At 37.9% G+C, this 14,994-nt stretch overlaps 1 protein-coding gene and 8 non-coding genes across 10 annotated transcripts in view; 1 reads left to right on the top strand and 8 right to left on the bottom strand.

Annotated features, from left to right (window-relative positions):
- LOC145684961 (putative ammonium transporter 1) overlaps positions 1-14,994 on the top strand; it is a 174,935-nt gene that overhangs the window by 68,296 nt on the left and 91,645 nt on the right. The gene's annotated exons all lie outside the window — the stretch shown is intronic.
- On the bottom strand, positions 41-112 carry TRNAQ-CUG (transfer RNA glutamine (anticodon CUG)). Its single transcript has one exon. It is a non-coding gene; the product is annotated as a tRNA-Gln (tRNA).
- TRNAQ-CUG (transfer RNA glutamine (anticodon CUG)) lies at positions 195-266 on the bottom strand. The gene has a single exon. It is a non-coding gene; the product is annotated as a tRNA-Gln (tRNA).
- TRNAQ-CUG (transfer RNA glutamine (anticodon CUG)) lies at positions 647-718 on the bottom strand. The gene has a single exon. It is a non-coding gene; the product is annotated as a tRNA-Gln (tRNA).
- TRNAQ-CUG (transfer RNA glutamine (anticodon CUG)) lies at positions 1,247-1,318 on the bottom strand. Its single transcript has one exon. It is a non-coding gene; the product is annotated as a tRNA-Gln (tRNA).
- Positions 1,546-1,617, bottom strand: TRNAQ-CUG (transfer RNA glutamine (anticodon CUG)). Its single transcript has one exon. It is a non-coding gene; the product is annotated as a tRNA-Gln (tRNA).
- On the bottom strand, positions 1,846-1,917 carry TRNAQ-CUG (transfer RNA glutamine (anticodon CUG)). Its single transcript has one exon. It is a non-coding gene; the product is annotated as a tRNA-Gln (tRNA).
- TRNAQ-CUG (transfer RNA glutamine (anticodon CUG)) lies at positions 2,153-2,224 on the bottom strand. The gene has a single exon. It is a non-coding gene; the product is annotated as a tRNA-Gln (tRNA).
- On the bottom strand, positions 2,307-2,378 carry TRNAQ-CUG (transfer RNA glutamine (anticodon CUG)). The gene has a single exon. It is a non-coding gene; the product is annotated as a tRNA-Gln (tRNA).

The raw sequence follows: 14,994 nt of genomic DNA, 5'->3' as shown, positions 1-14,994 counted from the left end.
GTTTGTGTGTATAAAATATCTATTGAAAAAAGGAAGTACAAGGTCCCACCGAGATTTGAACTCGGATCGCTGGATTCAGAGTCCAGAGTGCTAACCATTACACCATGGGACCAGTTTATGTTTGTCTGTATGAAATGCTGTGATCAATGTTTAGTTTTGTGTGAATAAAATATCTATTGAAAAAAGGAAGTACAAGGTCCCACCGAGATTTGAACTCGTATCGCTGGATTCAGAATCCAGAGTGCTAACCATTACACCATGGGACCAGTTGATGTGAGTCTGTATGAAATGCTGTGATCAATGCATAGGTTTGTGTGTATAAAATATCTATTGAAAAAAGGAAGTACAAGGTCCCACCGAGATTTCAATCGGATCGCTGGATTCAGAGTCCAGAGTGCTAACCATTACACCATGGGACCATTTATGTTTGTCTGTACGAAATGCTGTGATCAATGCATAGGTTTGTGTGTATAAAATATCTATTGAAAAAAGGAAGTACAAGGTCCCTCCGAGATTTGAACTCGGATCGCTGGATTCAGATTCCAGAGTGCTAACCATTACACCAGCTGATGTTTGTCTGTATGATATGCTGTGATCAATGTTTAGTTTTGTGTGAATAAAATATCTATTGGAAAAAGGAAGTACAAGGTCCCACCGAGATTTGAACTCGTATCGCTGAATTCAGAGTCCAGAGTGCTAACCATTACACCATGGGACCAGTTGATGTTTGTCTGTATGAAATGCTGTGATCAATGCATAGGTTTGTGTGTATAAAATATCTATTGAAAAAAGGAAGTACAAGGTCCCACCGAGATTCCACTCGGATCGCTGGATTCAGAGTCCAGAGTGCTAACCATTACACCATGGGACCAGTTTATGTTTGTCTGTATGAAATGCTGTGATCAATGCATAGGTTTGTGTGTATAAAATATCTATCGAAAAAAGGGAAGTACAAGGTCCCACCGAGATTTGAACTCGGATCGCTGGATTCAGAGTCCAGAGTGCTAACCATTACACCAGCTGATGTTTGTCTGTATGAAATGCTGTGATCAATGTTTAGTTTTGTGTGTATAAAATATCTATTGAAAAAAGGAAGTAGAAGGTCCCACCGAGATTTGAACTCGGATCGCTGGATTCAGAGTCCAGAGTGCTAACCATTACACCAGCTGATGTTTGTCTGTATGAAATGCTGTGATCAATGCATAGGTTTGTGTGTATAAAATATCTATTGAAAAAAGGAAGTAGAAGGTCCCACCGAGATTTGAACTCGGATCGCTGGATTCAGAGTCCATAGTGCTAACCATTACACCATGGGACCAGTTTATTTTTGTTTGTATGAAATGCTGTGATCAATGCATAGGTAGTGTGTATAAAATATCTATTGAAAAAAGGAAGTACAAGGTCTCACCGAGATTTGAACTCGGATCGCTGGATTCAGACTGTAGAGTGCCAACCATTACACCAGCTGATGTTTTTCTGTATGAAATGCTGTGATCAATGTTTAGTTTTGTGTGAATAATATATCTATTGAAAAAAGGAAGTACAAGGTACCACCGAGATTTGAATTCGGATCGCTGGATTCAGAGTCCAGAGTGCTAACCATTACACCATGGGACCAGTTGATGTGTGTCTGTATGAAATGCTGTGATCAATGCATAGGTTTGTGTGTATAAAATATCTATTGAAAAAAGGAAGTACAAGGTCCCACCAAAATTTGAACTCGGATCGCTGGGTTCAGAGTCCAGAGTGCTAACCATTACACCAGCTGATGTTTGTCTGTATGAAATGCTGTGATCAATGCATAGGTTTGTGTGTATAAAATATCTATTGAAAAAAGGAAGTACAAGGTCCCACCGAGATTTGAACTCGGATCACTGGATTCAGAGTCCAGAGTGTGAAACATTACACCATGGGACCAGTTTATGTTTATTTGTATGAAATGCTGTGATGAATGCATAGGTAGTGTGTATAAAATATCTATTGAAAAAAGGAAGTACAAGGTCTCACCGAGATGTGAACACGGATCGCTGGATTCAGAGTCCAGGGTGCTAACCATTACACCATGGGACTAGTTTATGTTTGTCTGTATGAAATGCTGTGATCAATGCATAGGTTTGTGTGTATAAAATATCTATTGAAAAAAGGAAGTACAAGGTCCCACCGAGATTTGAACTCGGATCGCTGGATTCAGAGTCCAGAGTGCTAACCATTACACCATGGGACCAGTTTATGTTTGTCTGTATGAAATGCTGTGATCAATGCATAGGTTTGTGTGTATAAAATATCTATTGAAAAAAGGAAGTACAAGGTCCCACCGAGATTTGAACTCGGATCGCTGGATTCAGAGTCCAGAGTGCTAACCATTACACCATGGGACCATTTTTTTTCTTTTTTTTTAATCACTTTTTATTTTTACTAAATGACGTTACATATTGTATCAAAATACAAAAATAAAGTTACATATCGGTACACACTGAGCAAAATAAATGACGCGTCTCTTTGTTTTGAAGTTTTTTGAAAATATCTCCGTTTTCTTTATATGTTCGAAATTTCGGAAGGTTTCCCCAGCAGGAAACGTTAATAACAAGCCCGTTTTAAATATTTGTGTTAGATATTAGCTTAAAATAAATAAATTAGAAGCAAAAAACATTAAATCGACCGAAATTACGAGAATTACCAACTCTGCTAAAGTGGGAAATTTTCAAGAACTCGAGGGAATTCTACAGTTCAACACGAAGCAACGACATCTATGTCATTGAGAGAAATGCGGATTAAATCTACAAACGAAACTTTTAACGAAACATTTCTAATATGTCTTATTACATGCATTATCTGCAAACTTCAAATATATGAATCTATGCCAAGTATTAGCGTTTAGATAGAGCAAATAGTTGAAATTACCTATGGAAAAGGACGAATTGGTAGCACGATCGTAATGAAAAATCATCTTTACCGTATAACATGTTCAGTTTGCGTAAGAAAACAAATAGCTCAGTTAGTTAAGTTCACCGGTAGACGTGAAGGAGTGCGGACGTTTGCTCCTGCTCGTTGTGACTACCGAATAGCCAGTTAAGTGCGGCTAGCTAAGTGTTATTTCAAGTGACTGTGATTAGTGCTATCTTGCTATAGTGAACAGCTTTGATACTTTTCGAGTATATAGTTATTGTTTGAAAAGTATTTGTTGTTTTTTGTTTGAATTGGTGAGCATCATGTTTCGTGGTTTACGTCAGAACACAGTGAAACTTGCATTCGATAAAAGTACACGACATATACGCCCAACTGCTTTGGATATCCATATTTGGCTGGATGAACAGGTACATGTGAATTTGGATCAGATTGATGGTATTCAATTAAACAGTGAGGAATATTGCGTGTTCTTGAAATTTAGTTCTCCGGAAAAATTTGAACAATTTCTCGTCAATACACCTAGTGAACTTCCCTTTTTGCATCAAGATGGCTCGCGGAGCCTTGTTTCAGTGCAAAATGCTTCAGATACTCTTACACGTGTACGTATCACAGATCTCCCCCTTGAACTAGATGTTAGTTTTCTCAATTCTGCCCTCAGTAATTACGGAAGTGTGAAAAAGATAGAAAATGAGCAGTGGTCCCAGAAGTACCGCTTTCCTGTGTTTAATGGCGTACGTATAGCGTATATGGAACTCAAGAAGCATATTCCTTCGAAATTACTCATCCAAGGTTATCGAACAAGCGTTATATACTCTGGGCAACCCCTAACTTGCTTCGCGTGCCACCAGGTCGATCACACGTTTAGTTCTTGTCCCCGACGCCTACAGCGCGCCAAACATTTGAGTACAGCTCCTCTGACGCTCAATATGTCCCAGTTATCTGGAAAAACTCTTCCTCAAACTCCTCGTTACTCAACCGATCAGAGCTTTCAACCTGGTAACAGTACGTTAACAACGGCCTTATCTGACTCATTACCCAGTGCCCACAGTGCTCCATCGCTACAGGACCTCAATGAGTTTCCAGTGCTGACTGTGCCTACTTCCCTGGATCGACCCACGGATACCGGGATACAGGATTCAATAACTAGTGCGCCCCCCTAAGATATAGGAGATCCGCCCATGGTGCCTGATGTCAATGACCAGTGTTCGTTAATAAGTGTGTCGGCAATGGACGAGGCTTCCAACACCAGTGCTTCGCAGATACCGCCTACTAAGGTACTTCACGACCTTCCGCCTCCTTTATCTGACTCAGTTGATGCGGAAAGCAGCAAAACTGTGAGAACGGTTTATATAAGTGAAAAAGCAGGTAAGATTGCCTTGTCAACACACAAGAAAATCAAAACAAACACAGGGAAAGGGAAGGCTGTCGTGACACGTGACTCACGTGAGCCTGTTGTTGGTGCTTCGATTACATCATCGCAACCTAGCTTCTCGACTGTCCTTGACGATTCACTACAAACAGACAGTGTAAAGAATCAACCTGAATAGTGTTGTTGTTTTCTTTTTCCTGTTTGTCAGGTCTCAGCATGCAGTTTGTTTATTTTGCAGCTCTAATAATTCTATTTACTTTCTATCCGCTGTGTATGTCTTACCCTATTGTCACTGTTCGTAAAGTGGGTACTTTAAATTTAAATGGTATAACTAGTCCTACGAAACAACGCTTGTTACAAAACTTTATACGATTACATGACTTTGATATACTTAATTTGCAAGAACTCAAAATTGCCGATTTAAGTTTCATAGATCGGTATAATTGTTTTGTTAATCTTGGATATAGTGGTAGAGGTACTGCAATATTAGTGAAGAAAGGAATCCATGTGCAACACGTTACTCGTTTACCGTCTGGCAATGGGCTCAGCCTTGTATGCGATAACATTCTATATGTAAATGTGTATTGCATGTCAGGTTTTCTACATAAAACTGACCGTGAAAATTTTTTTAATGCTGATATCGTGCCTCTGTTTTCTATTCCGCATACGAGTATTATCCTTGCTGGAGATTTCAATTCCATTTTGTTTTGTGACGATTCTACTGGCTATTTTAATAAATGCTTAGCGTTAGAAAGACTGGTCCACGGATTCCGATTAGTTGATACCTGGCGATCCAAACGAACTGATATCATTTATACGCATGTCACTCCATCAGTGAAGTCACGCATAGACAGGATCTATACCTCCTTCGATCTCGTACCTCGTGTGTGTGACATTAATGTTCTTATGGCTCCGTTTAGTGATCATAGTGCTGTGTGTATGTTACTCAAATTTCCTCCCCCTCTCCTTGGTTTGAGCCCAACGTTCGGTCCCTCTAACTGGAAACTTAATCCACAGCTTCTGAAATCTGATGATATTAAAGAACTGTTTCGAGAGAAATGGGCTTACTGGTGTCGACAACAGAGATATTTTGGCAGTTTAAATTTGTGGTGGGTTCATTATGCTAAGCATAAAATTAAATCTTTTTTCCAATGGATGCATTCTGAATACCGTCAGAACAGCAAAAATACCATTGACTACCTTTACAAAGTGTTACATGAGTTGTGGCAACAGCCTCCCTCTGCGCACACGTATATGCATATTAATAAAATCAGAGCAAAATTAATTCGATTAGAAAACGACTCTTTACAGACTATCACTAAATCATTCGATTCAAAATTATTGTTGTCTAATGAACGAGTTACATTTTTCCACATCATGCGGCAACATAATAGAAGGAGAACTAATTTTATGGAACATCTTGTATTAGAAAATGGCCAAGTTGTTACTGCATTACCTGATATTATGTCCAGTTTAACACAGCATTATGAACAACTATTTGAATCGCATCCAGTTGCTACTCAGATATGGCCCACTTTCTTTTCCAATATATCTTGTAAATTAACAGCGGCTGACAATGCACAATTGTTAGCCCCGATTACTAAACAAGAGATTTATGATGTGTTAAATACTACAAAGCATTGTAGCAGTCCTGGCAAGGATGGACTCATTTTTCTCTTCTATAAACAGTATTGGGATGTGGTAGGAGATACTTTCACTGCTGTACTTAATGATATGTTTCAATCTGGAAATGTTATGCAAAATGATGGTATCATTATTTTAGTTCCGAAAAAAGGAGCCCAAGCTCATATTTCTAATTTTAGACCCATTACGCTGTTAAATACTGATGTCAAATTATTGTCTAAGGTATATAAAGTACGCATGGAACAAGTTCTCGAGAAACTTTTAAGTGGTAAGCAGGCAGCGCTATCAAAAGAACGTAATATTTACTATGCCCTGTGTAGCCTACGAGACATCATGGGATATTTTCAAGTGCAACAGCTCCCTGCCTGTGTCACTTCTATAGATTTCAAACACGCTTTTGATTTTGTCGAGCATAACTATCTTTATGCTGTACTACAAGCATTTGGTTTTGATTCACGTTTTATTGCTAATATTAAAAATTTATATCACAATGCAAAATCCCAGCTTCACATCAATGGTTACTTTAGCTCACCCATATCTATCAAGCGAGGTATCCGCCAAGGATGTCCATTGTCAATGTTGTTATTTGGCTTAGTTCTTGAACCTTTATTGCAAAATTTGTCCTGTTTTCCAGTCTCACATTTACATGATTTTCAAAATATTGTTTGTTTTGCTTTCGCTGATGATGTCTCAATCAGTTGTACCACTGTTGCTCAGGTAAACTATGTGCACCAGTGCTTAAATAGTTATTGTAATGCTAGTGGAGCAAGTATTAATGTCAATAAAACGAAGAGTTTAACCTTTAATAATTGGGCAACGGTCAATAAAGGGTTAACTATCTGTCATTCAGAAATTGTGACGAAATTAAAAATTTTAGGTGTTAATTTTACGAGTAATCTTGATCCAGACTCTGAGACAGTGTGGACGCCAATAATCAATAAAATCAGGACAGTTGTTCTCCAAAATCGTCATAGACAGCTGAATTTAATCCAGAGAGTCTGGTATGTGAATACTTATATATGTTCTCAATTATGGTATACAGCACAGGTATGGCCACTTCCGGACATCTGTGCCAAAAAAGTGCAATCGCTCATTGGCTGGTTTATTTGGTGCGGCTTTTTCTTCCGAGTTCCACAGGTAGTAATGGTGTTACCAGTAGACAATGGTGGCCTTGCTTTAATCAATGTACGACTCAAGTGTAAAATATTATTTTTATTACGTAGCTATAAATTGTATCATTTGGACCATAGTCATACACAACAATGGCTACAATGTTGGACGCCCACCTTACCTGCTCCAAATCCACCCAATGTTCATTTCCTTCAACACGCACCCTTATATGTATATAAATTCGTCCTAGCCTGGAGTTATCTGTCTAAACATGATGAGATAAGAGAAATCTGTTCTCGTGATTTTTATCTGTATTTTTTAAAAATGACCTTTACTCCAACTATGATACGAGTACAGCAGAACAATAATAGTTGTAACTGGAATCGCATATGGTTTAATATTCATAGAAAGTTTCTTCCGACTTGTGTACGTAGTTTATGGTATAGTGTTGTGCATGATATTCATGCTACTAATCAACGTTTGTTCGACATTCATCGCCTACCACATAATGCGTGTTCCCATTGTGGACACCCCGACACCATTATCCACAGATACACCTCTTGCCAGCTAGTAATGTCTGTGTGGTTAAAACTATGTGCTCTCCTTGCTATCGTATGTCGGACATCTCCCCACCATTTTACACCTGATATTATTACCTTACCTGATTACCATTGGTACCCTCCAACCCGCAATAATGCTGTTACTTGGCTAATAGGACACACCTTATACTATATTGATTCCAGTCGCAGTCACATAAGTGTCACGGATTATCATGAATTCTTAAAACGCACCAGATGGAAAACTTTTGGTATGGTACCTTTCCACAAGAATTTCGCAAACTTTTTGACTGCCTCATTTTAACATGATACGACTAGTGTAATATCTGTAAGATCATATTTGTAGTACCTCTAAATTTCTTATACTACTGTCAATATTTTACAAGTTCTTGTCTACCTTGATAAGCACAAAAAAAATGTAATATGATGATGTGATTTGTATTGTTCTTATAGCACTGTATATATTTCAACTTTCTACTTGTATTTACCGTCTATGTCTTATGTCTAAACGACCAATTTCTTTCAGGTATGTAAGTGACCTTGGGAAATAAAGATGTTTAAAAAAAAAAAGTTAGTTAAAGCAACGAGTCTGTATGCCGAAGGTAGCTGGTTCGAACCCCCACAGAACCCCCGGTTCGAACCTGTCATTTCTATTACTGTGGTTATTTTATTTATTTTTTATGTGGGAAAGAATCAAATTGTAACATATGTGTAAAACTCATGACGATACAAAAAAAAAAAAATGTTGTCGCACTTGCATTAGTGTCTCTAATTTTTGTTTGCAAACAGTTTCGTAATTATTTTCCCTGTGCTCACTGCTCACAATATGCTCGCTGGTGTATAACGAATGCTTTCCAGTAAACGTTAATTCTAATTTGGAGATTTTTATAAAGTTTCACAATGTTTATCATTAAATAATCTTCTATCTACTTGTTTGGACATTTTGATAACAGATTTCCCTATTAAATGTTTAATTTTCAGTAGATGTTTCATTACGGAAAAGTTTTACAATGTATTTGTTTTAAATTGAAATTGTTTTGAATTTACCCCATGAGGTAAGTAGCCCGAAGGAGGAGAACTGAAGTAGCTGATATTCTACGTAAAAGCAACCTATTGTAGAATGATGACGCTTCTTACCTTCAGCACATAATCTTTACATTAGAGAGTCAGAGAGAAAAATCCTGTTTCTTCCTCTCCTATGACCACCCATCTTAAACCACCTCTTCATACCATGGTTCGTCTTACACAATTTCGGTGCTCCAAAGACATTCATATAATAATAATAATAATAATAATAATAATAATAATAATAATAATAATAATAATAATAATAATAATCCTGAATATGCCATACAGTGGCGGCGATTGGACGTTAAAAGTGGGGGGGGGGCAAGACATGATCTGAATATTTGTATATCACTGTTAGTTTCCCTGGTTGTTTCCAACACTTTGTTTGACGAAAGGTTGTATAACTAATAGGATACTATGTTTTTCAGTTAAAATACCGTATATCGTATTTTTATATTTTATTAAATAAATTGACAAGAGCAACAGAAGTAGGCACTAGCCCTTTGTATTCTTAAACAACAAAGGTGTAAGAAGAGATTTGATTACTTGCTCATGAACATCTTAAAATTCTGGGGGTCGCGGTGGCTCAGTGGTAGATCGTTCACCTCTGGTGCATGGGGTTCCTGGTCCAAACCCTGCTCCCGCCAAGTGGATCTTGTGGCGGACAAACACCTTGTCGGTAAGGTTTTCTCGGGTTCTCCCGTTTCCTCCCACTTTCTTCATTCCACCATTTCATTTACAGTATTTATCATCTTCACCGTCTCCTTTAGCCTAGCCGGCATAAGCGTGGGACATAAAACTCAAAACTTTCATTTCATTTCTTTCTCTTAACATTCTGTCTAGAAAATTGTGTAATCAGATTATTTAATAACAAATTTACAAAACAAATGAATAGAAAGGATAATATTAATCATAGTAATGAATAATGAGGTATGCTATGTAGAAGTAATATTGAAACTGGGGATTAATGAACAACTTAATTTTTAATTCCACATATGCTTTTAAATGAATGTTATTACTCTTGGAAAATGAAAGCCAGTAAATACAACAAACATTTGCTACGACATTTAAAGCAATACATGTATTTGCTTGTGCAGCTTCTCGAAACATGTTCGTTGCCATTAGGTGCAGTTTTAACTCACTTGGAATACATCAAAACACAACCACACTTAGAATCATTTCACACTCCAGTTATACAAAATAATTCTAAAACCTAGAATTATGTTGAATTTACTAAATCTAATTGTGTATAAACTCGTACACCCCTAAACACACCACTTCACTCGTATATTACACTACAAAACAATGGAAAAGGTAGAAGTTGTTTCTTATTACGCTCTTTTTAATCAATATTCCTTACTTTAGAAAGAAGAAAAGACATTTTAGGAACTGTCAATTTTTGTGCAATTAAAGAATTCCTTGTGAAATACTTTTTTTTTTTTTTTTTTTTTTTTTTGCAAATGTTCTCTCAATTAGTTTCAAAGCGGCTGACTAACATATCGAGCCGTTGTAAGAAGGTTGTATAGAAGCAAAACCTTCTAAATTCGTTTTTGAATTTTGGCTGGGAACGAAGAAAAAGTTACGCCCTCATGTTTTCAGAATTTCTTAACAACTTTTTTGTTTAGTTGTTGATTTCACTCATTTGTATTATTGATCACTAAACAAAAAAAATGTTCAACAATTCTGAAGCATAAGGGCGTCACTTCTTCGTTTCCTGACAAAATTGAATAATGGATTTATCAGGTTTTGCTTCTATACCACTGAATTGAAAGTATGCTGGAATTATTGTGCTTCAATAGGTTAATTTTGGGGCTGTTTTCCGTGGCAATTAAAACGCAATTCCTGTTGCTTTCTTAACTTCACGGGAAAACAACCAATATATACTCACGCAATGACAAATATTATATGGCACCATTTTTTCTATGAGACCGTAATACATACAGAAACATTACATTTCCAAATGAAACTATATACATTAATGGGTTACTTCAAAAAAGTGGGGGGACAAATGCCCCCTTTGCCCCCCTAATGCCGCCCATGATACCATACTTACCTAATGTAGTAACCTTAGACATCTTAGTTTAAAATGCTTTCTTTTGTAATAATTTGAGCAACCATGTGGGAGGCGGCACGACGGTTTTTTGCCCCTCTCATTTCCTCCCAACAGACAAGGACAACGTTACTGACAAACAGGGACAACGTTACGTAATTTCTGATAAGCAGGGCAGACAAAATGAATAAGAAAATATATTTATATCACCCTCTCCCCGTTCATGATTGGAATATCACGTAGCATTTTTAATTCTACTGAAGATAACCCTGTGCGGTTAGGGGTAAGTAACTAAAGAGATACCTAATACATAGCTCCCCTTGATTGTAATATTACCGCTTCTTTATTTGTTCGAGGGAGCTCCTACACAACCAAGGGTGACAAAAAGAATAGGAAAAGTGTCTATTGATTCTAGTAGCTGATCCAGCACGGATTCCTGAGTGGGGGGGGGGAAGCGGTGAAGTGAAGGATTCTTTTGTTGATATGAAGCTGTCACAAATTACCACTTAACTAAACTAAACATAATGGTGTGGTTAACCGGAATCCAGTCAGTTCAAATTGATGTAAAAGTTTAATTTTTTACTTCATATTAAAGTTTTGGTTTCAAATGAGAATTTCAGTCCGAGTGGTCAATGATCAAATCTTGGAGGGCTTTTCGGTGTAGAGGCTATGACCCCCTTATGGGAAAAGGCAAAAATATTAAAATTCTTAAAACTTTCGAAGTTTTCGTCTATTTTAAAGAAACTTTTGGCTTCATATTCAAGTGTTTGTTCCAAATGACAATTCCAGTCCGAGTAGACAATGATCAATTCTCGGAGGACTCTGCAATGTAGGAAAAATAATGACGTCTATATCGTGATCCTGTTGGTGACATCACGAGTCATGACGTGAATATAGCACAAAATAAACGATAAACGCTGTCGGCTCTCGTAGCTGAGTGAGAGAAGTTCACCGGTAGACGTGAAGGAGTGCGGACGTTTGCTCCTGCTCGTTGTGACTACCGAATAGCCAGTTAAGTGCGGCTAGCTAAGTGTTATTTCAAGTGACTGTGATTAGTGCTATCTTGCTATAGTGAACAGCTTTGATACTTTTCGAGTATATAGTTATTGTTTGAAAAGTATTTGTTGTTTTTTGTTTGAATTGGTGAGCATCATGTTTCGTGGTTTACGTCAGAACACAGTGAAACTTGCATTCGATAAAAGTACACGACATATACGCCCAACTGCTTTGGATATCCATATTTGGCTGGATGAACAGGTACATGTGAATTTGGATCAGATTGATGGTATTCAATTAAACAGTGAGGAATATTGCGTGTTCTTGAAATTTAGTTCTCCGGAAAAATTTGAACAATTTCTCGTCAATACACCTAGTGAACTTCCCTTTTTGCATCAAGATGGCTCGCGGAGCCTTGTTTCAGTGCAAAATGCTTCAGATACTCTTACACGTGTACGTATCACAGATCTCCCCCTTGAACTAGATGTTAGTTTTCTCAATTCTGCCCTCAGTAATTACGGAAGTGTGAAAAAGATAGAAAATGAGCAGTGGTCCCAGAAGTACCGCTTTCCTGTGTTTAATGGCGTACGTATAGCGTATATGGAACTCAAGAAGCATATTCCTTCGAAATTACTCATCCAAGGTTATCGAACAAGCGTTATATACTCTGGGCAACCCCCAACTTGCTTCGCGTGCCACCAGGTCGATCACACGTTTAGTTCTTGTCCCCGACGCCTACAGCGCGCCAAACATTTGAGTACAGCTCCTCTGACGCTCAATATGTCCCAGTTATCTGGAAAAACTCTTCCTCAAACTCCTCGTTACTCAACCGATCAGAGCTTTCAACCTGGTAACAGTACGTTAACAACGGCCTTATCTGACTCATTACCCAGTGCCCACAGTGCTCCATCGCTACAGGACCTCAATGAGTTTCCAGTGCTGACTGTGCCTACTTCCCTGGATCGACCCACGGATACCGGGATACAGGATTCAATAACTAGTGCGCCCCCCGAAGATATAGGAGATCCGCCCATGGTGCCTGATGTCAATGACCAGTGTTCGTTAATAAGTGTGTCGGCAATGGACGAGGCTTCCAACACCAGTGCTTCGCAGATACCGCCTACTAAGGTACTTCACGACCTTCCGCCTCCTTTATCTGACTCAGTTGATGCGGAAAGCAGCAAAACTGTGAGAACGGTTTATATAAGTGAAAAAGCAGGTAAGATTGCCTTGTCAACACACAAGAAAATCAAAACAAACACAGGGAAAGGGAAGGCTGTCGTGACACGTGACTCACGTGAGCCTGTTGTTGGTGCTTCGATTACATCATCGCAACCTAGCTTCTCGACTGTCCTTGACGATTCACTACAAACAGACAGTGTAAAGAATCAACCTGAATAGTGTTGTTGTTTTCTTTTTCCTGTTTGTCAGGTCTCAGCATGCAGTTTGTTTATTTTGCAGCTCTAATAATTCTATTTACTTTCTATCCGCTGTGTATGTCTTACCCTATTGTCACTGTTCGTAAAGTGGGTACTTTAAATTTAAATGGTATAACTAGTCCTACGAAACAACGCTTGTTACAAAACTTTATACGATTACATGACTTTGATATACTTAATTTGCAAGAACTCAAAATTGCCGATTTAAGTTTCATAGATCGGTATAATTGTTTTGTTAATCTTGGATATAGTGGTAGAGGTACTGCAATATTAGTGAAGAAAGGAATCCATGTGCAACACGTTACTCGTTTACCGTCTGGCAATGGGCTCAGCCTTGTATGCGATAACATTCTATATGTAAATGTGTATTGCATGTCAGGTTTTCTACACAAAACTGACCGTGAAAATTTTTTTAATGCTGATATCGTGCCTCTGTTTTCTATTCCGCATACGAGTATTATCCTTGCTGGAGATTTCAATTCCATTTTGTTTTGTGACGATTCTACTGGCTATTTTAATAAATGCTTAGCGTTAGAAAGACTGGTCCACGGATTCCGATTAGTTGATACCTGGCGATCCAAACGAACTGATATCATTTATACGCATGTCACTCCATCAGTGAAGTCACGCATAGACAGGATCTATACCTCCTTCGATCTCGTACCTCGTGTGTGTGACATTAATGTTCTTATGGCTCCGTTTAGTGATCATAGTGCTGTGTGTATGTTACTCAAATTTCCTCCCCCTCTCCTTGGTTTGAGCCCAACGTTCGGTCCCTCTAACTGGAAACTTAATCCACAGCTTCTGAAATCTGATGATATTAAAGAACTGTTTCGAGAGAAATGGGCTTACTGGTGTCGACAACAGAGATATTTTGGCAGTTTAAATTTGTGGTGGGTTCATTATGCTAAGCATAAAATTAAATCTTTTTTCCAATGGATGCATTCTGAATACCGTCAGAACAGCAAAAATACCATTGACTACCTTTACAAAGTGTTACATGAGTTGTGGCAACAGCCTCCCTCTGCGCACACGTATATGCATATTAATAAAATCAGAGCAAAATTAATTCGATTAGAAAACGACTCTTTACAGACTATCACTAAATCATTCGATTCAAAATTATTGTTGTCTAATGAACGAGTTACATTTTTCCACATCATGCGGCAACATAATAGAAGGAGAACTAATTTTATGGAACATCTTGTATTAGAAAATGGCCAAGTTGTTACTGCATTACCTGATATTATGTCCAGTTTAACACAGCATTATGAACAACTATTTGAATCGCATCCAGTTGCTACTCAGATATGGCCCACTTTCTTTTCCAATATATCTTGTAAATTAACAGCGGCTGACAATGCACAATTGTTAGCCCCGATTACTAAACAAGAGATTTATGATGTGTTAAATACTACAAAGCATTGTAGCAGTCCTGGCAAGGATGGACTCATTTTTCTCTTCTATAAACAGTATTGGGATGTGGTAGGAGATACTTTCACTGCTGTACTTAATGATATGTTTCAATCTGGAAATGTTATGCAAAATGATGGTATCATTATTTTAGTTCCGAAAAAAGGAGCCCAAGCTCATATTTCTAATTTTAGACCCATTACGCTGTTAAATACTGATGTCAAATTATTGTCTAAGGTATATAAAGTACGCATGGAACAAGTTCTCGAGAAACTTTTAAGTGGTAAGCAGGCAGCGCTATCAAAAGAACGTAATATTTACTATGCCCTGTGTAGCCTACGAGACATCATGGGATATTTTCAAGTGCAACAGCTCCCTGCCTGTGTCACTTCTATAGATTTCAAACACGCTTTTGATTTTGTCGAGCATAACTATCTTTAT

Source organism: Thermobia domestica, chromosome 5, assembly GCF_964235325.1.
Source record: "Thermobia domestica chromosome 5, izTheDome1.hap1.1, whole genome shotgun sequence".
NCBI lineage: Eukaryota > Metazoa > Arthropoda > Insecta > Zygentoma > Lepismatidae > Thermobia > Thermobia domestica.
The sequence above is the reverse complement of the archived record's forward strand: the minus strand, read 5'-3'. Positions and strand labels throughout refer to the sequence as shown.